The sequence below is a fragment of the Peromyscus californicus genome, unplaced genomic scaffold (assembly GCF_007827085.1).
Source record: "Peromyscus californicus insignis strain IS unplaced genomic scaffold, ASM782708v3 Scaffold_19__1_contigs__length_69161282, whole genome shotgun sequence".
NCBI lineage: Eukaryota > Metazoa > Chordata > Mammalia > Rodentia > Cricetidae > Peromyscus > Peromyscus californicus.
In genome coordinates, this window is record NW_026294491.1 from 27636033 (window position 1) to 27663862 (window position 27830).

General features: G+C 43.6%; 1 protein-coding gene across 1 annotated transcript in view; it reads right to left on the bottom strand.

Annotated features, from left to right (window-relative positions):
* The window catches only part of Sh3rf3 (SH3 domain containing ring finger 3), a 301431-nt gene that overhangs the window by 147822 nt on the left and 125779 nt on the right, over positions 1-27830 (bottom strand). The window lies entirely within an intron of this gene.

A 27830-nucleotide genomic window follows, 5' to 3' on the forward strand; every position in this document is an offset into this window, starting at 1 on the left:
GACTCACTGTATGGAAAGGAGCACACTTAGATGGCATGCTCACATGTACACATGTGTGCATGCACATATACATTCATGCACATATAAGAGAACTGTGTACATCAACTTGAAGTCACTGAGAATTGTTAGGGACCTGAGACCAAATCCATTGGCCTCTTTAAAAAAAAAAAAAATTATTATGTATATACAGTGTTCTGCCTGCACGTACATCTGCAGTCCAGAAGAGGGCACCAGATCTCATTACAGGTGGTTGTGAGCCACTATGTGGTCATGGGAAATTGAACTAAGGACCTCTGGAAGAGCAGCCAGTGCTCTTAACCTCTGAGCCATCTCTCCAGAGATTGGCCTCCTTTGTAAAGAAGCTTTAATGGGACACAGCTCCAGATGTTTGTTCAAATTATCTAATAGAGTAACTGCATCAGTGGCCACACAGGTGACAAAGCCTTGCATACCTGATGTCCATTTGCCCTAATTTGTTACTACTGCTGTGATGAAAACCATGACCGAAAGGCAACTTGGGGAGGAAAGGGTTTATTTAGTTTATACATTCCAATCACAGTCCATCATGAAGGAAGGACAAGGCAGGAAGTCAAGGCAGGAACCTGGAGGCAGAAACTGAAGCGGAGGCCATGGAGGGGTGCTGCTTACTGGCTTGCTCCTCAGACTTGCTCAGCCTGCCCTGGGGTGGCATGGCCCACAGTAGTCTGAGATCTTCTGTATCAATCACTAATCAAAACAATGCCGGACAGTCTTGCCTACAGGCCTTTCCGATAGTGAAATTTTCTCAGTTGAGTCCCCTCCTCCCAGATGACCCTAGCTGTGTCCTGTGACAAAAAAAGGGGGGGGGCAGCACATCAACCTTTTATAGCATAGTCTGTGAGGAGTGGAGCAGGTCAGGCCTCCAGGGGCACACAGTGTGTACAAACTGTCAAGGCTGCACTTCTGGTGACACGGGAGCAGTGTGGGAGGCTGGGAGCCTTGCCGTGAACCCTTTCAAAGAAAGCTTTTAGTTTTCAGAGACTTCATTTTTCCAAACACTGGAAATAATCATCTGTCCTTTCATATTTCCTACTCATGTCAAGAGAATAAAATTAATGTGCAATGAGGTTTTGTCTTTTAATAAAGAAGTTGCTATAAAAATGTTTGTGGATGAAAACAGATACTCCGGGAAGCTGGATTCAGGGCCGGAGGGGGCAGACATTTCGAGGTGTGTCAATCAATCCACAATGACACTGGACCATTCATTGAAGTAAATGCAAATGACTGAGGGAGGGGCCATATCTCAGTGTCCGCACACATTAGCTCTATAAACACATGGAACCCAGAGCAAACCCAGGAAGGGTCTAATGTGCCCTCTTGAGTACAAATTCCTCTTGTGCCTGTTTGGGTCTGAGGGCGCTTGCTGGGACTCAAGTGGTCCTTACCACCTCGATTCTCAAGAGCTGTTCTCATCACCCCAGCACCTTTGTGTACCATGCGTCACTTCCTCCTTTCAACCTCTTGGCCCATGGGATCTGGACAGCGACCCCCTGAAGTCGTTCTTGTAGTACTTACTAGCCTTTTACAGACAGGAAATAGACACAGTGAAGTTCAGGAGCCTCCCACAGGCCGTCAAACATTACTAGAAGCAAACCGTTTGACCTGAGAGATGTTTGTGAATTGTAGGCTAATATATATGCAACCTCCTCAAAATAACATGACTGTTCTGTGCAGCTAGCTTGCAAACACTCCAGGTAGCCTGACTTTTGCTTATGGAGGTTCTGGGAAGCTGGAATTACGATTGCCTTTTTATAAGTGAGCAAACCCTTGAAGAAATGAAACAGTTCTCATGGCTCCTAAGCGGGAGCAGGATTTCAAGTCTTACCCGCCACTGCACAGCTTCTCCCTGAAAGAGTGAGAGGCGCCTCAAGGAGAGGGAAAAAACAGCTTACATTTGGCAGGAAAAGGACGGCAGCATCTTGTGTCCATTAGGCCAGAGGGAAGCAGATTCTCGGTTACATTGTCCAGTTTGGAGAGGCATTAAGCAATGCCTCCTACGTTCTTAGAAGATGGCCATGGCCCAGTGACTAATGCTTGAACCATTTCTAGATCCTGACAAAGAAGCAAGTGAACACATCCACGGTAACTGTGGGGAGCTGCAAAGAGGCTCAGTCTGGCAGCTCTGCGTGCCTAGGGTCCCCTCCAGAAAACTAGGGCTTACTCCGTACAACCCAGAGAGTTCTACCTTGGCATAGTTCACAGCCTCAGTCCAGCTCCAGCCCAGCTGGTCCCTTCCCCAATACACTGCTAGCTCCCGAGGCAACCCACTCGCCTCATGGACAGATATGGGTCTGTGGAGCCTTCCATCAATGATCTTGGCAAGCAAGGCATATATATATATATATATATATATATATATATATATATATATATATATATATATATATATATATATATATATACCCATTAGGTCTTTCCTGTCTGCCCTCAGGAGGGATGAGGGAGGGGTAGGTAATTCCTTCTAGAACCTTCTTATAGCTTATGTCAACAGCAACTTCATCTTTATCTAGATGTTACAAAAACTAATAAGAATGGTAAAGGAAGATAAGTCTGGTGATGCTGTGCATCATTTTGCTGTGCAACATTTGTAATTTCAACGCTTTTGAGGCTGAGGCAGAGATATTTTAAGCTTGAGGTCAGCCTGGTCTATGTAGGTAAACCCTTCAAGGTCCTGCTTCATAAACAAGGGTGGCAAAAAGTTTTTGTTTGCTTGTTTTTGCAAATACCGATGTAAAACCTTTTTCCTAAGAACCTGGCTATAAGGGGTTAAGAAATGTTCCCTAGTCCTGGAGGGGTTTTGCAGGTGACCACATGGGGTTGTGCTTAAGTGCCTGATTCTGACACAGACTGGGGCTCAGATCTGGCCTCTCTCTATCCCAATGGCTCTGAGACTCATTTGTCCATCTGCATAATGGATACCATTAGCATCTCTCTCACGGGGATTTTCAACGTGAGACTCAGTTCACACACATCAGTGATTGATTACTAATGCCTGCAAAGTAAATACCAGGGAACGGTTTCCAGTTACTGTGTTAAATTACTTCCCCCTAGAGAGAGTGTGAGAACAACGCAGATGTGGTGCTCTAGCCTCGGGTTCTGTGGTACAGTGACAGATGACCCAAGTGAGCAGTAAAGGGGCCCTGCTGGATCAAGGGGTAAGCCATGTCTCAGGGACGACAGAGGATGACAGTGGGATTTTGTCATGCCACTCGGGACAGCGTGTAACTTTTCAATTATTTATTTCTGGAATTCACCGAGGGTAACTGAAAATCACAGAAAGTGAAACTGTGGATAAGGGGTGGGGGGGGGGGGGGGGAGGGACTACTGTAAGAGGAATATATGAAAAATGGAAGCCGTGGATTAACATTTGGGACTTATGTGGAGCTAATAACTATGTTAAAAAAATAAGCTTGATTCCAAATAGACCTACTACTCAACGCTTTGGGTTTACTACATGTTTACACTGCCTTTGTGCACTTCACACTGACTCTCTAATTTGCTGCCCACAGAGGATGATGACCTGGGTATGTGGGTCTCAGACAGGTCTATGGCCAAGAACCGAGACAGATTTCATCTCCTCCCAGGCATTGATGGGTATGGTTAGAGTAGGAAGTCCCTGGATATTTAATGTCCATGTTGATTTGTAGACGCTTTTGTGTGTGTGTGTGTGTGTGTGTGTGTGTGTGTGTGTGTGCATGTGCGCGTGCATGCGTGTAGGTTTGTGCATGCCACTGTGCACATGTAGAAGCCCGAGGACAACGTCAGGTGTGAGGCCTTACCTTCCACTTTGTTTGAAATGAGGTCTCTTTCTTTGTTTTGCCATTGCATGTGCTAAGCTGGCGCCTGGTTGCTTCTGTAGATGCTCCCGCCTCTGCCTCCCTCTCACCATATGAGCGCTGGCACACCAGATACATGCCACCACTACGCATGGCCACATTTGCACACTTTACACTCTGAGCCACCCCCTTCTAGGAATCCTCGAAACTCAAGGTGTTCAATTACAAAATGCTTTGCCAACTTAGTAATGGCCAGGGCCACAAAAGGGTGCTGCGGTCACCTTGTAGATTCAAGGCGCACCCCCCAAAGTCAGTTCATGTAGATCACGTCCCTACAGAGAACGGTCTTCGGAATCAACGCGGTGGAATGGTGCCGAGGCCGGCGCTGCTGCCCTCACATGTCGGCTGGCTTACGAGGCAGCAGCTCGCAGACTGGACAGGACCCGCAGTCAGCCCTCGGTCTGCGGTGGCACAGACATGCCAGCACGTTTCAGTGTGGTGGCAACTTTGCCTCAGACTGTGTCTTGTGTCCTAGGGACTCAATCCAGCTCAGTTCTGCTTTGCCTAGGAGGAATTCCTTCCCCACAATTTAATTTGACTTTGTATGTAAATTTTTAAAGTGAAAATTGAAAAGTCAAGTGTTCCCTGTATCCAGTCCAGAAAAATAAGGCCTCTTTTCCTAGCATGCGGCCAACACACGAACAGGGAAGAACTTCCTTGTGGGAAAACGTCTATATTATCTTTGACCTTCCTAAGGTGATAGGTCCTAAAATATTAAATACATTTGGACTCCCTAGAGTATTAAAGCTGGCAGTTTTTCTTTAATTTGAAAGAGAGAGAGGGAGAGGGAGAGGGAGAGGGAGAGGGAGAGGGAGGGGGAGGGGGAGGGGGAGGGGGGGGAGAGAGAGAGAGAGAGAGAGAGAGAGAGAGAGAGAGAGAGAGAGAGAATGTGTTAGACACTCTGACATGTCTCAGGCTCTCTGCCAGAGGCTTTAACCAGTCCCCTAAGTCTCTATGACATCATGTACTGGTCTGACCCATACTCAAACAGGCTTATTTATGTATTGTTGGTTACTTTGCTAATGATTATACCTTTCAAATTCATTTAACATTATAAATGTTTTAAAGCATTTTCATTTGATCTTCAATCTCTGTTGTAAGCAGAAAGTGCTTTAAGTACATTAACCGATTCACCCAACTGGAACAAGTGTCTATTGTTTAGGGGATCTGTAGTGGCCCTGGATTTGGTTATAAACATAATACATAAAATTTCCCACTTGGGAAATGTCTTTGCCAGCTATTCATCTGAAAGGGGATTAATATCTTGAATATGAAAAGAATTTAAAAAACATAAGGATATTTCTCAAATGAAGAAGTATAAATGGCCAACAAAGACATGAAAAAATGCTCTACATTGTTATCCATCAAAAGACTCCAAGCCAAGCTATACTGAGATTCCACTCTACTTTAGAAACAATGCTGGTGAGCATGGAGAGAGGACTCGGAGGACAGTCTTAATCATACTTTCATTCTTATACTCAGCTGGTGGGAATGTAAATTAATTAGTCCAGCAACTAAGCAAGCTGGTTTGGATGTTCCCCCAAAAAACCTGAAAAGAGGGCAGACCTAGGAGAGGGACCAGACCCAGACCAGGTAAGGCCTACTGGTGTGTGGAAAGTTTTATTTTGTAGCAGCTTCAGGGGAGCCAAAGACACAGAGGAAGGACCAGATCTGATACTGGTTAGGACCACAGGCATGTGGAGAGTCCCCACAGCTCACAGCGAAAGCTTCAGACCCAGGAAGGAGGTCCAAGCTGACAATGGGACAATCTGGCCCACAGAGGAAGACTCAAGACAGAGCATCCAGCCCAAATGCCAGTCTCACAGAGTGAAAGGACCTCTCAGTTCTACCAGGACTTAGTACTCCTCTAAATATTGGAAAGGTTCACTGAGAGAAATAATTTTTAGACTTGAATTTTTAAAATCAAAAATACAAAAGAAAGAAAAACTCAGCCAACAATCTAGCCACAGATATGCAAGTCCCAGCACAGAAACAGAAACAACACACACACACACACACACACACACACACACACACACACACACACACACACACACACACAAGAGATTTCTGCTAATGAAAATGAGTTGGAAGAACCACCAGACAAAGACTATAAAAGGTAGTTAGAAGTATTTTAAAAAAATTCAAAGAAGGCATGAATCTACGACAAGAGAACCAAAACAAAGATGTGAATGAAATGAGGAAGTCAATCCAACACATGGAATGGAGACAGAATTGCTGAATAAAACCCAGACGGAAATGACGCTGGAAATGGAAAATTAAATACGGCAAAAACAAAAAAAAAAATTTGTGGAAAGCTTCATCAACAGGATGGATCATGGAGAAAAGAGAGAATGAGGAATGAGAGACAGGCAGAGGAATTGGATCATTCAGTTAAGGTCAATGAAAATTTTCAAAAGAATATCAACAGAAAAATGAAGTATCTCTTGAAATCCATGAAAACATGCAACTTTTCATTATGAGCATATAAAGAGAATACCACCACAGGAAGGCATACAGAATATTTCCAATAAAATCACTGAAAAAAAAAAAGTTTCCCAAACCTAGAGAAAGAGATGCCCATCCAGGTACAAGAGGTCTACAAAACTCCTAAGAGGACCAGAAAGAAACTCCTCATGACATGGTCAAAATGTTTAAAACTCAGAAAAAAGAAAGGGTACTAAAAGTCACAAGAGAGAAAGGTCAAGGTACACATAAAGGCAGGCCCATCAGAAAAGCACCTGATTATTTGACAGAAATTTTAAAGCCAGGAGGGCCTGGGAAGATGTATTCCAAGTTCAGAAAGCCAACATTGTCAATCCATAATATTATACCCAGCAAAGCTATCTATAAAGTTTGAAGGAGTAATAAAAACATTTCATGATAAAAACAAAATAAAGGAATTTATGACCACTAAGCCAGCTCTACAGCAGATAATGGAAGGAATACTTGTCTGAAGACAAGGATAAACACACCCTAGAGGTCATAGGGACTATAAACAAACAATTCTAGGACAGTTCATTGAAAACAACTAAATGAGAGGCATTAATACACATTATTCAGTAATAACTTATATATTAATGACCTCAACTCTGCAATAAAAACACATAGACTAGCCGATTGAATTAAAAACAAGACTCCACCTTTTGCTGCCTACAAAAATGAACAATAGATACCACCTTAGGATAAAAGAATGGAAAATGGTACTCTGAGCAAATAAAACTAATAAATAAGCTGGTATAACTATTCCAATATCTGACAAAACAGACTTCAAACCAAAACTAGTCTAAAGAGATAAGGAGGGTCACTTTATACTCATTAAGAGAACAAACCAAGAGGATATCGAAACCCTAAACATAGAAAAACAAATCTCAGGTGCATCAAATTTCATTTAAAAAAAACATTAGATTTTAAAAAAGATACAAATAATCACAATACAGTGATAGGGGTGGCTTCAGTACCCAACACTCACCAGCATCTGGGTCACATGGAAACAAACTAAATGGAGAAACCTTGGAGGCAAGCAACATCATAAATCAAATGGACCTAACAGATACCTGAAACATTCCAACCAACATTACAGAATATTCAGTCTTTGCAGCATCCTATGATAATGTCTCTAATACTGATCACATATTAGGTCAAAAAGCAAGCCTTAACAAATACAAGAAAATTGAAATCACAACCTGCATTCTATCTGACCACAATGGAGTGAAGTTGGACATCAACGGCAATAGAAGCTACAGAAAGTGTGCAAGCTTATGGAGGCTAAAACAAAAACAACACACTAAAGAATGATAATTGAGCCAAAGGAGAAATCAAGAAGTAAAATTAAAATGCCCTAAAATTGAATGAAAATGAAAATAGTAACATACCAAAATCTATAGGACAAAAGAAGGCACTCATAAAGTGAAAGTTGATAGGACTATCTGCCTATATAAAAAATCTCAAAATAATGACTTAGTGATACATCTAAAAGCTCCAGAAAAGAACAAGGAACACAACAGCAAAGAGTACATGGGAAGATATCATCAAAACCAGAGCTGGAATTAATGAAATAGGAATGAGAAAAATAATACAAAGAATCAATGGATTGAAGAGTTGGTTCTTTAAAAAGGCTCACAAAATTGACAAACCTTTAGCTAAATTAACCAAAAGGAAGAGAGAGAAGACACCAAATTAATAAAATTAGAGATGAAAAGGCAGATGTTACAACAGACACTGGGGAAATAAAGAGAATTGTAAGCACACACTTTAAATTCTATCTTCCACTAAACTGGAAAATCTAAGAGAAATAGATGAGTTTCTAGATGTATATGACCTGCAAAAGTTGAATCAAGATGAAGTGAATAATTTAGACAGACACATAACAACCCATGAAAGAGAAGCAATAATTTAAAATGTTCTAACTCAAAAAAGCCCAGAGCCAGATGGATTCAGTGAAGGATTCTACCAGACTTTCAAAGAAGAACTAACACCAATACTCCCCAAACTATTCCACAACATAGAAAAGACCACTTCAAAATTCTTTTTATAAAGCCAGTTTTACCTTGAGTCCAAAACTAGACAAAGATCCAACCAAAAGGAGGAGGAGGAGGAGGAGGGAGAAGAATAAAGTTATAGGTCAATCTCCCCAATGAATACAGAGAAAAATAATCTCAATAAAATACTTGCAAATGGAATTCAAAATCATATCCAAAAGATCATCCACCATGATCAAGTCCTCTTCATCTCAGAGATGCAGGGAAGGTTCTATATGTACATATAAATCAATAACTCTAATCCACCATAGAAAAAAACTCCAGGATAGAAACCACATGACCATCTCATTAGACACTGAAAGAGCCTATGACAAAATCCAATATCATTTATAATAAAAAAAATCCTGGAGAATCTATGAATATAGGGAACACATCTCAACACAGTAAAGGCTATATAGAACAAGTCCACAGCCAAAATCAAAGGAAATGGAGGAAAAATTTTCCCATATCAAGAACAAGATTCTTTCCACACTGATTCAACATAGTTCCTTTAGTCTTAGCTAGAGCAGTAAGACAAAAGAGGAAGACGAAGGGGTTACAGTTAAGAAAGGAAGAGATCAAAGTATCCTTATTTATAGATGATATGATTCTATACATAGAAGATTCCATCAGAACTCTTGTGAAGCCGATAAATACATTCAGCAAAGATGCAGTGTAGAAGGTTAACACAGAGAAAGTATTACCCTTCCTATATGCCAACAACAAACATTGAGAAAGAAAGCAGGGAAATAATCCCATTTACCATAGCCTCAAAAACATAGTCTTGAAACAAATCTAACTCAGAAAGTGAGATGTGTACAGTGCAGACTTGATAGCACCAAAATAAGAAACTGAAGAAGATACCAGGAAATGGAAAGACTTCCCATGCTCCTGGATGGTCAGGATTAGTGCTGTGAAAGTGGCCATCTTAACTAAAGGCAATAGACAGATTCAACACAATCCTCATCAAAACTCCAATCCAATTCATCACCGAAATTGAAAACAATGATCTCACAATTCTTATGAACTACAAGGACCCAGGATAGCCAAAGTATCCTGAACAATACAAACCCTGCTGGAGGTATCATCTGCCCTGATTTCAAGTTATGCTAAAGAGCTATAGCAATAAAAGACACCACAGTACTGCCATAAAAACAAACACAGTACAGTGATCAATGGGATGTAGTTGAAGACCCACATATAAGCCCACACTCCTGCAGCCACTTTATTTTGACAAAGACTCCAAAAATAAACATTTAGAGAAAAGACGGTGTCTTCAAAAATGGTGCTGGTCAGACTGGATAGTAACATCCAAAAGGAGAGTTGATGCTCGTATCTCAGCCTGCATAAAAGTCAACTTGAAATGGATCGAGGACCTCAGTGTAAGACTTGAGACCCCAAGGCAGGCAGAGGAGAAAGTAAGGAATATGCTTCAACTAATCAGCACAGGAAATGGGCTTTCTGAATGGGCCCCCAGTAGTATAGGCATTCAGACCAACAACTGACAAATGGGACCTTAGGGAACCAAAAGATTTATTTTATGCTGTAGATTTATTACTACATCATTCCATTGAAGAGGCAGCCTATAGAATGGGGGGGGAAAATTTTACTAATGAGAAAATCTTTACATATGAGAGAAGTTGATACCTGTAACATAAAATACTTAAACTAAACTCCAAGAAAATAAACAACCCAACTGAAAATTGGGAAATGGAAATTGTGGTGGTTTGAAAAAAGAAAATGGCCCCCACAGGGAGTGGCACTGTTAGGAGGTGTGGCTTTGTTGGAGTAGGTGTGGCCTTGTTGGAGAAAGTGTGTCACTGTGGGGGCGGGCTTTTAGGTTTTCTGTGCTCAAGATACCGCCCGGTGTCAGAGTCCATTTCCTGTTGCCTTCTGATCAAGATGTAGCCAGCACCCTGTCTGCCTGCATGCCACCTTGTTTCCCATCATGATGATAATGGACTGAATCTCTGAATTGGAAGCCAGCCCCAATGAAATGTTTTCCTTATAAGAGTTGCCGTGGTCATGGTGTCTCTCTACAGCAATAGAAACCCTCACTAAGACAGAGGTTAACAGTGAATTCTGAGAAAACAAAATACAAATAGTTGAGAAATATTGTTTTAGAAGTTCAACAAACTTAGCCACCAGGGAAATGAAAATTAAAACTACTTTGAGATTTCATCTCATCCCACTCAGAATGGATAAGATTTTTAAAAATGACAAATTCTGCCTTGGTGACTGGGAATGGGGAAGAGTTACTCACTTTTGGTGGGAGTGCCAATTGGCGCAGCCATTATGGAAATCAGTGTGGAGGGTCTTCAAAAAGCTAGAAATAGTCTACCACATGGTCCAGGTCTACCACTCCTGGTCATATTCCCAAAGGATGCTGTATCCTACTACAGAGGTACTTGCTCATCCATGTTCACTGCTGCCAGGGAATGGAGATGGCCTAGATGTGCATCAACTGATGAGTGGATAATGAAAATGTGGTTCATATGCACAGTAGAATATTATTCAGTTGTAAAGGAAAATGAATTCATAACATTTTCAGGTAGATGGATGAAATTGGAAACAGTCATTCCAAACTATCCCTATTTTCAGATGACAGATTATAAGAAATCTGTTACATTCTATGGGAAAACTTCTAGAAACAATCAACAATTTCAGCAATGTGACAGATACAGAACTGACACACAAAAATCAATAGCTTTTCTATACACCAGCAACACACACACAGAGAAGGAAATTATGCACACACTCCCATTCACAATAGCCTCCAGGAAAATAAAATAGGAATAAACCTAACCAACCAACTTCTGAAAAATTTAAATCTCTGAAGAAAAAAAGATAGACAGTAGAAAATGTAAAATACAGTCCCAATCAAAAATCCTCATTTCATCAAAGAAACAGGGGGAAGAAAACACTATCCACCAAAGACCCAGATAGTTGAAATTCTGAGAAAAGGAAGAATGCAGAAGAAATTACCATCACAGACCTTGTTCTGGGTAACCAGCCCAGCCTGGCTCTGGCTAGCGAGATGGATGGATGAGTTAGATTCTGCTCTTTAGGGAAAACTAAAGACCTCTGGATAGTTTCCCAGAACTGAAGAGGAAACGTGACCAAGAACCCACGCTGATTCCTAGGCTAAGAGCCATAGTCTCTTCCCGCTGGCTTCAAGAAAAACAAGACACACACACCTCATGATCATTATACAGCCAAAGCCCTGTCCTGGAATAGACATTTCCTTGCCAATGCTGACAGACTGCATTTTCTGTATTAGTCATCATTGTTAGAAGTGGGAAGAGGGGAGGGTATGAGTGACATCTAAACAGTTCCTTCAAGGATACTGTGTCAGTATGCACGCCCCATTCCCCAGGAGGGAAATACACTCGTGGCAGGAAGGTCTGCTCCTTGAATGTAGAATCAGATTGACAGCCACCCTCTATCCTCAGCTACACACGCACCTTGCACATCACTCAACGTGCACACAGTCATTCTCACTTCATCTTCCATCTAGAAGGTACTTACAGCTTCTGAGAAAGGAATTCTGGGAAAAGAGGATCAATATTTCCTTCTTCAAAAGGCTTGTCAACACTTTACAAATATTAGTTGACCGACTACACGGGGTTTTCCTTACATTGAGTTGGCAGTCTGCCTCCTACTCCAAGGGCTCTGTAGACAACACACATGGTTTGGACCCAGGTAGGATACCAACATTCTCCCTCCCTTCTTGTTCCATCTGGTCGCCTAAGTAATGCAGTCACTTGCTGCTTCTCCCTAGCCCCATCTTTCTCCACTGGGGACCCTCAGATCCCAATCTAATACCCACTGGGGACTCTCAAGCAACCGCATGACCCAGGGTGCCAGAGCCTTGCCAGCTGCCTGACTAGGAACACCAGGTTGCCCTGTCCATCCTACAGGTCCAGGACCAGCACACACTGCCAGGGAAAACGTTTTCCAGGCACCCTGACCAAACTGCTGAAGGTACCAGACTGTAGCAGAGAAAACAGGAGACCTAGGATAGAGGCTGTAGACCCAAATACCAGGCAAACAGAAGATACTGAGATCCCAAACCTGCTATTAGGACCTTCTTGAACAGCTCTGCTAAAAGAAGACATGTGACTTGAATGTGACGGAAAAAAAGGAAGGAAGTCAACCAAGAAACTAACTCTAGATGTACATATCACAATGCATCTTTAACATATACTGCTGGTCACATGGAATGCAGAAGAATGAGACTAGATCCTTATTTCTCACCCTGGACAAAACTCAGTGGGACCAAGGACCTCAACATATAACACTTGTCCCTCAAATCTAAAAGAGAAGAAAGTAGGGCATACGCTTGGTCTCGACACAGGAAAGAGCTTTCTAAACAGGATCCCAATAGTGCAAGCATTAAGGCTAATGATTAATAAATAGGACCCCACGAAACTAAAAAGCTTCTGTCCAGTAAAGGATGACATCATTGAACGAAAAAGCAGCAGCCCAAAGAATGGTCAAAATCTGTGCCAGCTATATATCTGACAAGGGCTAATATCTAGAATATACAAAAAGCAAAACAAACAAATAAAAAATACTAAACATCAAGAAAACAACTCTATTATAAAACTAGTTATGGAACTACATAGAGCTTGCAAAAGACACAGTACAAATGGCTGAGAAGCATTTTCTTTGTAAAGTTTAACATCCTTGGCTGGGGAGATGACACAGCCATTAAAATCTAGGCTTACAACCAAAACACCCAAACATCAAAAGGTTCAACATCATTAGCCATCAGAGAGATGCAAATTTAAACTTCTTTGAGATTAAATGGCTAAGATTTAAACACACACACACACAACGAATGCTGGCGTAAATATGGGAAAAGGGCAACATGTATTCACTGCCAGTAGGAGCGCAACTGTGTGGCCACTACAGGGGTTTCTCAAAAAGTTTCAAAGAAACCTACCACATGACCCAGGTATACCACTCCTGGGCTGTATCCTGCTGCAGAGATACCTGTTCATCTACTTTCACTGCTGCCCTATTCACAATAACCAGGAGATGAAAACATCCTAGATGCATATCAATTGATGAATGGAGAAGTGAAAATGTGGTACATATGTACACAGTGGAAGCTTGTTTAGCTGTTAACAAGCAAAGTCATGAAATTCACAGGTCAATGGATGGAGCTGAAAACAATCATTCTAAGTAGGGCAGCCCCGATCCAGAAAGGCAAATGTCATGTTTTCTCTCTCTTATGGGTGTTAGTTTTTAATTTCAGATATGTTAGTTTCACTTGGAATCCTCATAGAAGGAAACCAGTAAGGGCCCATGGGGGGAGGGGAGGCTTTTAGGGAAGGGAGAATACAGTGGTATAAAGGGCTAAAGTAGAATCATTGGTCAGTACAGCTTAAATGGGGAGCTGGATAGGAGGTCAGGGTAGATGAGAGAATATATGTAGGCATAACTAACACTAAAGACATTTTGAAAAAGTCATATGGAAACCTACTGGAGAAACTTCCTATATCTCTATCCTCATAAAAATATTTTGAGTTACTATATAATGTGAACACAATATCCCTACTAGATGTTACATGCTAACAAATACAATGTGCCAGCAGTAGGTCACCTCTTATGGAGGTTTTGGTGCATGAAGGTCCACAGACCCCTAAACATTACATGCTACCACCAATGCACTTGTTTGCCTCCCTGTAATTTGATGATAAAGCTCTACTGCTGAAGATAATGCACACTTGAGTCATACAGCAGGGAGAAAGGAAGCTGGCACTCACCTAGAAGCTCCCTCCCCCCTTGTTTGCTATGCACACTCCCCAAGGAGAAAAATAACCGCTAATCTTATCCAACTGAGACCCCGATGAGCTACAACAATGACTGCCTTGGTAAGACATGCCCACTGATGTAATAATGGCACCACATCATGGGAATAGTCAACCATTTTCTGGTTGGACTTAATACATGCTCCACAAGTTAAAACTCATATGGCACTGACATCAGAGCTAAGAACTCGTGTCTAGACAGGTTATAGCACCTACTACTATTATTCTGTTACATGGACATAATGTTAAACAAACTCCTAATGACTTATTGCTATATTCATAGAGTAATGCACCCCTCAGTCTTCAGAGAAGGCTGCTCTTTGCATTTGTTGGCAGTTAGCAAAGGTGCAGCAATTAAGAGACCACAAAATGCCCAGCCTTAAATGGGACATCTGTACCACACTCCTTCCCTGGAGGCTCCACAATCACTGTGGAAGAGAGAGGCAGAAAGATTGTAAGAGCCACAGGTGGTAGATGACTATGGGGAAACCATTTTCCATCCACAGCAAGGCTGCACACAAGAACCCATAGAAGCTGAGATGACATGCACAAAACCTGCACCATCTCAAGCCAGACCAAAATCTCAGCATGGAGAGAGGAAATGGCCTCAAGGCTCAGCTCTAGAGCTATTGGCAGTTGCTAGCTGTTGGAAGGGAGAGTTAGTTATCTTTAAGGGGGTGGCCCCTGGTAGGTTGACCATGCTGCAGTGAAAGGCACACATCCAAGATATATAGGCAGCTAGCATAATCATAATCAGGGAGGTTGCATCCAGCAACTGATGGAAACAGATGCAGAGATCCACAGTCAAACATTAGGCAGAGCTCAAGGTATCCTGTGAAGGAGGGGTAGGAAGAATTGTAGAAAGCAGAGGGGTCAAGGGCACCAAAGAAAACCCACTGAACCAACTAACCTAGGCTCATAGGGGCTCACAGAGACTGAACCAACCATCAGGGATCCCACATAGGTGTGACCTAGGCCCCCTGCATATATGTTATGGTTGTGTACCTTGGTCTTCTTGTGGAACTCCTAACAGTGGGAGCAGGGGCTGTCTATGATTCTTTTGGCTGCTTTTGGGACCATTTTCTTCATACTGGGTTGCCTCATCTACCCTTAACATGAGGGGTATGAATTTGTTGGCTTTTTTCTCTTTTAGGGGGCTGCCACCCAGCTCCCAAATAAATCACACACAGAGGCTTATTCATAATTATAAATGTCTGGCCTAAGCTTGGCTTGTTTCTTGCCAGCTTTTCTTAACTTTAAATTATCCCACCTACCTTTTGCCTTTGGGCTTTTTCCTTTTCTTACTTCTGTGTATCTTACTTTCACTCTTACTCCGTGGCTGGCCTCTAGCATCCTCCTCTCCTTGTTCTCTTGCTCTTTTTTTTTTCTCCCAGATTTCTCCTTCTATTTATTCTCCCTGCCTGCCAGTCCCTCCTATCCTTTCTTCTGCCTCACTATTGGCCATTTAGCTCTTTATTAGACCATCTGGTGTTTTAGACAGGCAAAGAATCACAGCTTCACAGAGTTAAACAAATGCAACATAAAGGAATGCAACACATCTTTGCATTATTAAACAAATGTTTCAGATCTTAAAATAATAATAATACATTTTAAAATAATATTCTAGAACAGGGGTGGTACCTAGTCTTATTGCAACTTGATATGCCATGTTTGGTTAATATCCGTGGGAGGACTGCCCTTTTCTGATAGAGATGGAGAGGATTGGATTGTGAGGGATACAGGGGAGGTGGCAGGGAGGAACTGGGAGGGGAGAAGGGAGGGGGAAACTGTGTTTGGGATGTAATCTATGATAGAACTTTTAAAAAAGAATATATAGGCAGCACAAACTGTACTTTTGTTTTTAAAAAAAGAGGACACAAAGTTGAGTGTGTAGGGAAGGGAGGCTGCAACTCGGAAGGGTAGGAGGAGAGGTGAATATGATCCAAACACATTGTACAAAATTCTCAAGGAACTAATAAGTGGGAAAATTCTAAAATGTTCTTGAAGTCATAATGACTCCCCACTCACTATGACACAAAAGTCAAAAGCATGGATAATGACAAGTGTTGGAAGAAACGCAGAAACAGTGGAAGCCTTGCAGTTTGCTGATGGGCATGGGCAGAGTATGGCTACTTGAAACAACAGCCCCTTCCTATGGCCAAGAGCACAGCCAGATGTCCCAGCAGTGTTGTCCTAGACGCAACACCCACCCACACACAACTGTGCTGCTCAAAAATCAAGAAAATGAGAGCCTCTCAAATGTTCATCAACAGACGAATAAACAGAATTCTGATACCTTATTACATGGCCATGCTCTAATCTGGAATCTGGATATCAGTTCCCCACACAGTCGTGTTGAAGGACTTTGGTTCCCAGCATAGCAATGTTGGCACACAATGGGACCTTTTAAAGGTGATATCTTAATTACTGTTCTATTTCTGTGAAGAGACACCATGACCAAGGAAACTCTTATAAAAGAATGCATTTAATCAGGGGCTTGTTTAAAGTTTGAGAGGGTTAGTCCATGATCATCATAGTAGAAAGCAGACAGGCATGGTGCTGAAGCAGTAGGCTAAGAGCTTTGCATCCTGATCGACAGGCACCAGGCAGAGAGAGAGAGAGACAGAAACAGATAGAGACAGACAGACTGACTGGATCTGACATGGGCTTTTGAAATGTCAAAGCCCACACCCTGTGACATACCTTCTCCAACAAGGCCACACCTCCTAATCCTTCCCAAACAGTTCCACTAATCGGGGCCTAAGTATTCAAATGTACAAGCCCCATTCGGGGGCAGGGCGCATTCTCAGTCAAACCACCACAAATGGGATGTAATGAGACATTGTTATGCCACTGTGAGCATCACCCTAGAAGAGACCAATGTAGTTTCATGGGACTGGTTGGTTCTCACAGAACTACAATCTTATCTTCTTACACCATGTCTCTCTCTAGATGTTCTCTTGCCATGATGTGACCTAGGCAGGGAGGCCCTGGTCAGAGCCTGTACCATATTCTTTGAATTTTCAGCCCTGAATACAATGAGCTAAATTTCCTTTGTAAGTCATTCAAACCTCCATATTCATTATAGGAACATGCTGTTAATAAGTGGGAAGCATTGGCGGGTGTATGCAGTAGCCAAGATAACCCTTGAAAATGTAACACTAGGTGAAAAACTTTCAGACACAAAAGGTTACATGTTGCCTTATGAAATGAACATCAAACATCCAAAGTGACATCTGGGAGACAGAGAGAAAAGTGATGACTTCTACTGAGTAAGAAGTTTTGGGGAGAGATGATAAAAAAAATGTTCTGGAATTAGTAGCAGAGATAGCACAGCTCCATGCAAAATCTGTTTAGAAATGATAGCAAGAAAATCCTTTAAAGACAAAATTCATCTCTTTGAAATGTTTTAGCATGTAAAATATCAATAATAACTAATGCCTATAAAATATACTAATAGAATAACAATACCCACTTCTCTGAAGACCCACCCTCACAGGAGTGAGAACACCAGGCTTTTCACCTCCTCCAAGGACAGGCTTTGGGGGCTCTAAGGATACAAAGTGAGTCAATTCACATACCACATCTGTGCCCAGGGGTCCCTGGACACAGTACAAAAGTATGTTCAGTTTTACAAAGTCTCCCAGAGGGATTGAATTTTATTCACAACTTCCCACCATCTCTAACACTCTTGTTGGAAACTGTGCACTACAAGTGACTAGGGAAGAATGTCTTGGGGCATCTGCTCTGCTCCAGTAGCATTAATATATGTGTCTTTGAATTTCCATCCACACAGATACCCAGCACGGAGAAAATGTGGGAAACCAAAACCAGAGTCACCTAGGTCTCTTCTTGGTCCATCACTCTCTCTCCAGCTTCATAGACACCTGGCAGCCCTTCTGCCTACCCCAGCTCAAGATCTGAAAAGCTGGAGGCTCCGGAGGGTCCTGCCTCCTCCCACTTCAGCAGCATCCCCATGCTGTCTGAGGAGAGCCAGCTGGGGAGCCCAAGCACAGCTGGTCAAAACAGAAGCCACGGGGAGCTTGCAAGTCCCCTCCTGACTCTGACACTCAACCACCTGGGGGTTTAAAGACGTTGTGTGAACTAGTAGAAGCTAATCACACAGCTTCAGAGCCCACCCACTCCCCCAACATGGCGCTTATGCCTGTTTGCTCTCATTACACCCCAATCTAGCTGGGGAAGAAAAGCCATCTCTTGGCCTCCTCTTAACTTGACAAGATTGGTGCAATGAACTTTAATTGATAGCAATACAGCTGTGTGCCATAGTCTAATGTGAGGCGATTGGCAGAAGTCTGATTTCTGGGTTGCAGAAGGGGTTTATTTGAATTCTCAGCTGCTGGAAACAAAGAATGCGCTGATAGTCTGCCCCTAGATGAATGAGGAATCACTTACATGGTGTGGTGGCTTTTTGTGCCCCATGAATGAGCCCCCTTCTCAAAGGTTATTTCTGCCCTGGGCCAGCCTTTCACATATGACTGGCTGCTACTACAGATTTCTTCATTCAGCCAATTCGTTCTTGTAGTAGCTCTTAAAAATCAGTGCACACTGTTATAGCGCAGAGGCCCCATTTGTGAAATTACTTACAGCCCTATTTAGAAACCCAAGCTTCCACAAGACTGACAATATAATTGGCTGAGTGATGATCAGCCCTAAGGGAGGTGCACCCTCCCCTTAGCCCAGGTCCTGGACTCCAGCTTTCCTTCCATGGCCAAGGCTGCCTTGGTACTTGGTGGACTTAAGGTAATAAACACAAAGCTTTAGGTAGAAGGGAGAGAGGTGCCTATTTGGGGATCCCAGAGTGCTAAAAAGGCATGTCCGCTGCCTGTGAATCGATCCCCTTCTCTCTTCCTCTCCCACCTTCCCTGTTTCCTTTAGTCTTCTCCTCCCAGCCCTGTCTTTCCTGCTGCGCCTGTCAAGTGGTCAGGGCAATATTTTAAATATTTAATTAAAGCAGAATGACGGCACTTTCACCCTTCCCTTTTCTCTCCAAGCCCTCACTCTCAAATTGGTAGTCTCTCCTCTTCATCTATTATTGTTACAAACATGTGAATGTAAGTGTATGTATGACACGTGTATCCATACAATCTACTCTGTCTGTCTTCGTGTGAATGGGTTCAAGGTTGACACGGCATGTCACTTTTAAAGCAGCATTATCCTCAGCTTCAAATGTGGCATTTACCGAATTATCAGGTCTGACTGTTCTCAGAGGATTGGATCCGCTAGGAAATGGTCCTATCCCCCTTTCACGCAGCCTTGAATCCTGACCACACCCGGTCTACAGGCACAGTGGCTATCCATCACCATTTGCTCAGTCTGACGCCAACAAGTAACTGAGCCCTTCTTGACACATCTTGTCCAGCAGGTAAAATGGTAAAAGAGGTAGGTGCGCTACAATTCTCTCCTCAAGGTGCTCACAGGGGAATGGGGGTGGGGGACCAGGGTGACACCTGCCACACACTCTCATATGCTGATCAGATCTACTCTGCAACAAGAGGGTTTTCCATAGATAAGCCTTCTAAATTGGCTTTGAAAATTTAAATCCTTTATTGATTGTTCTCATTCCCTGTAATCCACCTACTCACTGAAGAGTGTTTGTTAATTTCTGTTTTGATAGGAACACCAACTACATTTCTCTTCTTTTGTTAAATAGAAGCAAAGCATAATCTAATTTTTAAAATACCATAAGTGGATAATCAAAATTCAACAACCATATGCCCCCACTCAACTAACTTCCACTTCAAATGCCTAATCCCACGTTTGCCTTGGCAGTGAACGGTGATGTTCTGGAGTGAGGAGGCAGCCTGCAGGCCACGTTCGCTCTGCCAATTCACTAGATGAAGTGGCGGGATAGTAAGGGGGATGACGTTTGATGAGAACAGTCTAATTAAAAGTTAATCTAAGGATATACGGTTTGAAGTCTGTTATTGACTGCATACCTCAAAGAATATTAAGGACAACTGAACGTGTTTGAGGGATATATCCATGTGCCTCCCATCCACATCTGTAATCCACATCTTCCTTCTATGGTTCCCACTTGTCATCAAAACCCTGCAGTTGTGAGATCACTTACACTGGTTAACTTTCCCAGCAGTAGCCACCATTTTGGGCTCTTCTGAGATAATTGTAGATGCTTTATATATATTCTAATCTTCATGTAAATGCCCTGTAAGGTGGGAGAGATTACAGATGAGGGGATTATGTTTCTAAAACATTGATTCTCAACCTTCCTAATGTTGCGACCCTTTAATACATGTTGTGGTGACCCCCAACCATAACATTATTTTTGTTGCTACTTCATAACTCTAATTTTGCTACTGTTATGAGTCATAATACAAATATCTATGTTTTCTGATGGTCTTAAGTAACCATTGGGAAAAGGTCGTTTGACCTCCCTCCAAAGGAGTCACAACCCCAGGTTGAGAATCATTATTCTAAAAGGTAAAACAGGGCAGGGACTTGGATTTGGATGGTGTCATTAACCTGATCTGCAGCCCCCATGCATGAAGCATCATGTCTAGTAAGCTTCTCTTTCCTTCTGTAGGAAGTCTGTTTGTTTGACCCTGCCTGCCACCATTTGCATTTCTGGCTGACATCTTTACAGGAAAGGCCTCCAATAGGATCAAAGATGGTTGCCTACCCATGCTCAAGCCTGACACTTCGAACAGTCAGGAAAACTGAGATGAGAGAAGAATTTAAATGAGCACTCTTGATGAGTGTAGTTAGGTAGCTACAATTGTGTGCTTTTTGGTCTTCATGAAAATCCCATATGAGAAAGGCCAGAACACATGGTGGTATCTTCACGGAAGCAAGGCCATTGTCATGGCAATACTTCAAAAGTAGAGTAGCAGATAAGTTTACGCTGAACAGCTGGTGTCGCCAAAGGCTTCACAGAGCAGGCAGCATTTGGGGTTCTGCACGATAAATAGAAGTTTGCCGGGTAGAAGAAAGGCAGGACTCAGAGTATCAACTCCATCATCAGGTATCACAGGGAAGGAGGCGTGGAAGTAGCAGGCAAAGATGCAAAGATCATGCCCATGCTGACCCTCAGGTCTCCAGGAAGCCTACACAGCTGTCCATGGGCTTCTGTGGGGGCCTAGGTCCAGAATCCCTCTGGATATCAAAATCCATGCATGTTCATATCTTGTATGAAAAACGTTTGGTATTTTTCACCTATGCACATCCTCGTCTCTACTAAATACAATGTAAGTCCTAGCTACATAGTTGTTACAGCGTATTACTTATTTAGGGGATACTGATTTTTAAAAACATCTGTATGTTTGGTACAGATGTAATTTGTTCATATTAAGGCTGGTTTAATCCATGGATGTAGAAGCAGCAGAAGGTGCTGCCTAAATTATTGAATTGCAGCCATGGTTATTCAGGCTGCGCAAAAACCAACTCACTTGTAAATTAGGCTCCCTTTCTATTGCTGTGATAAACACCATGACCCAAATCAACCGGAGGAAGACAGGGTTTATTTCAGCTTAGAGCTTACAGTCTATCATGCAGGGAAGTGGAGCAGCAACTCAAGGTGGGAACCTGGAGGCTGATGTAGAGGCCATAGAGGAGCGCTGCTAACTGGTTTGCTTGGGCTATTTTCTTATACAACCCAGGACTACCTGCCTGGGGTGGCACCACATGAGTGGGGCTGGGACATCATCCCACATCAATCATTAATAATAATATATTTAAAATGCCCCACACACTTGTCTACAGGCCAATCTGATGGAATCTTACTTCTTCCTAGATGTAGTGTGTGTCGGGGGGACAAAATCTAACCAGCTCCCCAACCCTAAAGTTTCTAAAGGTTTCATGGGGAGGTTGGTTTTAGCCTTGTAAGCTGCCTGAGAAATGGAGGCAGGCAGTCTGGTTTCTCCCCTTTCTGTTCTGCCTGCTTGTAGTGGTATTTGCTCTACCCATGACCTTGGGCTATATGGCCCAAAGGAGGCAGGTAGTGCTTCCTGCCTTTGTATGAGTTGGAGAAGGGTCACATGCCCCTTCTCCCTGCTCCTGCCTGCTGATGGCTAGGCAGGCAGAACCCAGAAGCACTGAGCAGGGCCTAGGGAAGAGCCCCTGAGAGTCTACCTTGAATTCTTAAAATGAAAATGGTTCAGACCAGGAATCCCGAAGTAGCCTGGCACCCTCTGCTCAGATTTTCTGGTCCCCCTGCTTCCCATAGCCACTCACTCACCTGTCCACACCTGCCTATACCTCTTGGCTCTGCCAGGCATTTTTTTTAATCACAAGAAGAGAGAAGAGTGAATAATATTCTGAAGTGAATATTAAAAATGACTAGATCATTAAGAAAACGTGGGCAAGCTGAGCTTTCTGCTCTGAAGCTAGCCCATTCAAGTTGTTTTCTGCTGTGAACACCTGGGACATTGATAAGTACTAACCCGAGTTTCCTGTGACCCATCACTGGGCAGAAAAGTGGCAAGAGTAAGAAAGCAACGTGACTGGAAATCCAAGTTCTGGGTCCAGCACATAGAAAAGATGTACTGGTGTTCCTGGGCCCACTGAGCCTGAGGTAGACATAGTCAAGGGCACTTGTCTTTTTTCAGTCAACTGCCACTGTTTCAGAGAGAGAAATAAATGTGGACAGCATAGGGATCAATTCTTTCTCATCCCCAAATAATGCACCAACCTTTGCAGCTGTCCTGTAGAGCTGTGCTGATGACCCCATTAGTGTCTGTAAGGCAACAAGCGAGAACTGAGGCACTAGAGAGAAGCCCACGTATTGCCTTGTCTAGGATGGAGGTTCTTCAATGACGGATACAGAGATGGTCACTGTGCCCAAAACTGTTCATCTCTAAAGGATACGAACACCAGGCTAGCTCTGCTCTGGAAACAAAGGGCCATTCACTTCCCATCATAAACCTGCTGAGGAGGACTTGGACCTGTCAGGACAGACACTCATATCAGGTTATCTCAAGGAGTCCTAGAACAGTGCCTTGTGGCCTCCCGGATCCACCTGACTCTACTCACAGCTGGCAGGCATTCTAGTTTGCTCTGCCCCCAGACGTTCACCTTCCCATCTCAAAGTAAACCTCTGCCTTTGAGTGAACCAGTAACACATGTTAATGGGGCTAATCTTCAGACTCCGTCTTTAAATACTAGAAAAAAATTGATCGTCAATGGACAGCAGCCAGCCAGCACGCCCAGCTTTTGCCCAGAGCATGAGCCGTTGGATAGAGTGTTCTAGGCACCCAGATCTCACCTGTAGTGCCAAAGAAACAAATACTGCCCCAGCTCTGGCCCAGGGAGGAATGATTCCATTCAGAATCTTTATATTCTTCTTGATTTTGGACTAACACAATCTATAGATCTCAATCCCACAGATTCCATAATCATAGCATTGTAACTCAATTACTGTGTTAAGCGAGGATTCTGAAATCTATTCTGACTTACACCCCTGTACAACCCTCCACCAACAGAGCTCAGCTGCAACCTCCTTCTCCCTGGGTGCATCAAACTGGCCATGCGCACACTCTGGAGCTGGGTCTCAAGTCTGGGAAGACTGCAGTCAGCCACACTCGGGGTAACAGCAGAAGGAAAGGCTCTAAAACATCTGGATCTGTGCTTCAAATTTCAAAGCGATTCTACAGCTTATACAACTTTACAGTCTTGCCATTTGCCAAATGCTTATGTTTTGCTTAATCCGAAATTAGGAAAGGATTTCTACTATCTCAATATCACTAGAATGTTTCTTTTTTTTTTTTCCCCTTGAAGTCCTCCCCGCCCCCAACCCCAACCGGGAAATTCAGCCAGCTCATGGCTCAGGGAAACAGGAGAAAATAGTTTTTCGTTTGTTTTCTCCAACCCTTATGTACGCAGTACATCGTCTGCCCTTCTGAGCAAGTGTTCTCATTGTCCCTACAGCTTTGGTCAGGGGATGAACTGGATTGTCCCGTTCAGTGGACTGCCATTGGCCACACACCTCTCACCTCTCCAGGTATGTGCCTCTTTTCAAAACACAGAATCTGAACAGATGGGCTGGTTCTTCAAGACCCCTGGGATTTGGGCCAGATGTAAAGTGTCAATCATGTCTCCCCTACTGTGCAGCAGGCCTCAGATTCAATCACAAAGTGGTTAGTGACCCTCCCTAACCGTCAGGCCACTATCGGATCAGTGGGCACAGCTTGTCAGGCTGGTCAGGACTGTAGCGTAATGGGTTCATAGCTGGGTAAGACTACTGATAAATTCCCTACCCAGCTGCCTGCACAGCATCTTCTGTCCCCCATCCCCCCAAGAACCTATCCATCATGGAGGAAGATTCTAGCTCAGCTCCAGGTTGATATTACTGGAGTAATATCTTTCTGTATATCTGTATCTGTAAGATAAGTGAAACATTTATCACATGGCTGTGTTGTTAAAGGCATCTGCAGAGTGATGATAACAATGACATCATAGCTCAGCCTCATCTGCAATAGACACATGGTCAGAGCTGAGGAGGAACACCAGCTTTACAAGGGACCTACCCACCTTGTGGTATGCAGAATCAGCTGTCATCACATGACACCACCCCCCCAAATCCCTTCATAGTATGTACCAACCTCCCTCTGGAGGGGCTGCTACCAACTCGGGCACAGCCTGAGCTGTGGAGATCTGCTGCAAGGGGAAAAAAAACCAATAACCAGGATGCTTTGAGACCTTGCCCCCACATTCAAGCTCAGCAAAACCCACTCCGCACATTCTCCAGCTCCTCCACATCTGTCGCTCTCTTTGAAAGCATCGTTTTCTTTTTTTAGTTTTTTTTTTTTCTTCCCTGCTTTAGAACTGCATGCTGGAAACACTTCTGTAGCCACATCAAATGTCTAAGAACCACAAAGCTCTGGGATCAAGGTCACAGGCCTTGGGCACTCACACACCCACAGCTCCTCAGACTCTCTTGCTCCAGCTCAGCCTGGCTTCCACTGTGCCAAGTGTGCCTAGAACACCAAGCTCCCCACTCTTCCCACTCCTCCACCACTGCCTAGAGTCGCAAATTCTGTCTCTGTGGATAATGTAAGCATCTCTCAGGCAAAGGGCACCACCCTGAGAAAGCCTCTATGCTGTGAGCCAGAGATTCCACCCTTTGCTCTTAACATAGAAGACCGCCCCTCCTTCTTCCCTCTCTCGTCTTCCTCCTCCTCCTCTCCTTTTTGGTGACTGGCCGCTTAAAAGGTAGCAGGGCTACTCCCAGCCAGAGCAGGAATCTTCTTCTCCCAGCTGTATAACTGTGGCTAAGGGTACCACCTCACCGAGTCGAGTCTCAACTCAGTGAATGGCAGCGATGTTTATCCCCCAAAGTGTTCTCTTAGTCCTCTGTATTTCTCCTTTCAAGGATTCTCTGTTTAGATCCATGGCCTGTTTTCTGACTGGGTTGGTTGTTTTCTTCACGCTTAGGGATTTTTGGTTCTTCATGTATTGTAGATATTAATCCTCTGTCAGATGTATGGCTGCCAAAGATTTTTCTCGCATTCTGTGGACTTCTTCACACTTGATTGGCAGTTTTCTTTGCTGTACACACTTTTTTTTTTTCAATTTCATGAGGTCTCATTTGTCCATTGTTGGCCTTATTTACTGAGCAACCGGTGTCCTGATGAAAAAGTCTTATGCATACATATGTGTGTGTATATATGTATATGTGTAGCATAATCCCTACCTTCTCCTCTAGCAGTTTTACAGTTTCAGGTTTTACATTGAGGTCTTTGATCAATTTTGGAGTTGATTTTTGTGCAAGGTAAGAGTTGAGGGTCTAGTTTCAGAGAGATCCAGTTGCCCAAACACCATTTGTCTTTTATCCAATGTGTATTTTTGGAATCTTTGCCAAAAATAAGATAGTTTTAGTTGCATGGGGCTGTCTCTGGGTCTTCCTATTCCCTTACTCTGTGTATCTGCCAAATAGTTAATTTATGGTGGGCATGACACAAGTCTGGGCCTATAAACCAGTAAATTCTGGATCAGGGAGCGGCCCATGAGGCCCTACTCTCCCTGCTGAACTATGAGCTACCGATAGATTCTGGGGAGGGCAGACATTGTCTTCAGCTGTATAGCCACTGATGAGCTCACCATGCTCTAATGAATGGCAGCCAACACAGATAGTCCCGGTTAAAACTCAGTGAGTCACAAAATTTCTGTGTGGAGGAGCTGTTAGGCCTTGGTTGACCTAAGGCAGGGGAAGCGCTTTGGTCCACAGAGCCCTGGGGAAGGTGCAGCTTCAGTTCCCTGCTGGAGGCCTTGGGGTTCCACGGATTGACCTGCTCTGGGCACAGAGCAGCCTAATATCCCCTGTGCTATTTATAGCAGTGACTTGTTCCCAGGTAAGCTGTTCTCATGCACACTTGATTAAAGAGCAGAAAGGAGCTTCCCAGCCTCTGGGAGAAAGGAATATAGGTATATAGGTATGCGGGAGAGGACACACCTGCTCTCTCTCTCTCTCGTGCTCTCTCTCTCTCTCTCTCCCCCTCCCTCCCTACCTCTCTCTCCCTCCCTCTGTCTCTCCCTCCCTCTTTCTACCTCTCCTTCTCCATATCTCATTCACATATGTGCCACTCCTATGCACACACACTGCACACATGCACACAGCCCATACACACCATTCAACATATCCAGCTACATGCACACATCTACACATTCACATACTCACAGACATGTTCCATGACAATATAAAACACACACACACACACACACACTATATCTGTAAGTATACCACTACAACACATTTAGCGAGTGTAGTCACATGGGAGTGTGACAGTCCTGTCATGAGGTAGTGCTGTCATGAGGTCAGGCTCCATTCTGCACAGAGATGCGAATGCCCCCATGTGACACCTCCCGCACTCCAGTCTGCACAGAGGAACGCGGGCAATTCCTTGCTGACTGTGTATCTTTGGACACGTGTAAGACCTACAGGCATTCTCAAGGAACATCTCTCACCAGAAGCCCTGTCTGTGTCATCCCACCATGCCCTGAGATGGCTACCTTGCTGGGCATACAGCAGCTGCTTAATCAGTGTATATTGGTGAAAGAGGAAACATGGAGATCTGGCTGATCCACACTCAAACTCTTATATTTAAAACAAGAAATACGTTGGGTAATGCCAGGTGATTTCAGAAAGTGATACATGAACTATTGACACCAGTCCCGCTGATGCTGAACGGGTGCCTTTAGAACACCATTCTGCTGTTTCCACAGCCCAGGTGAACCTGGAGAAGAACGTAAGTTCTCATTCCTCTCCTGCACCCATGACCCAGCCTTCTTGAGCTGTGCCCTGCTGAACACATCCTCCACCCTTCACAGCATCCTTCTCAGACAAAGGAGACTGCATCATTCCCCCAGGGGCTCCTTGGTAGGGACCTTGGCCTACCCACCAGGCTGGACTCTATAAATAGGCAGAAAGGTGTAGTGTTGACCGTGAGGAGCTTGGACCACAGTGGGAGAGGGACAAGCAGCAAGTTAATACACAAAATAGCTACAAGATGAGGTAAGGAGATACATAGAGGAGCAGGGATATGAGATGGTCAGAAACCAGAAGAACAGGAAGCTGAGAAGGTGACATTCAAGCCCGGAAGATGGAGAATGGGAAGGCCCAAGTATCGGCTTCTAGGCAGAAGCTA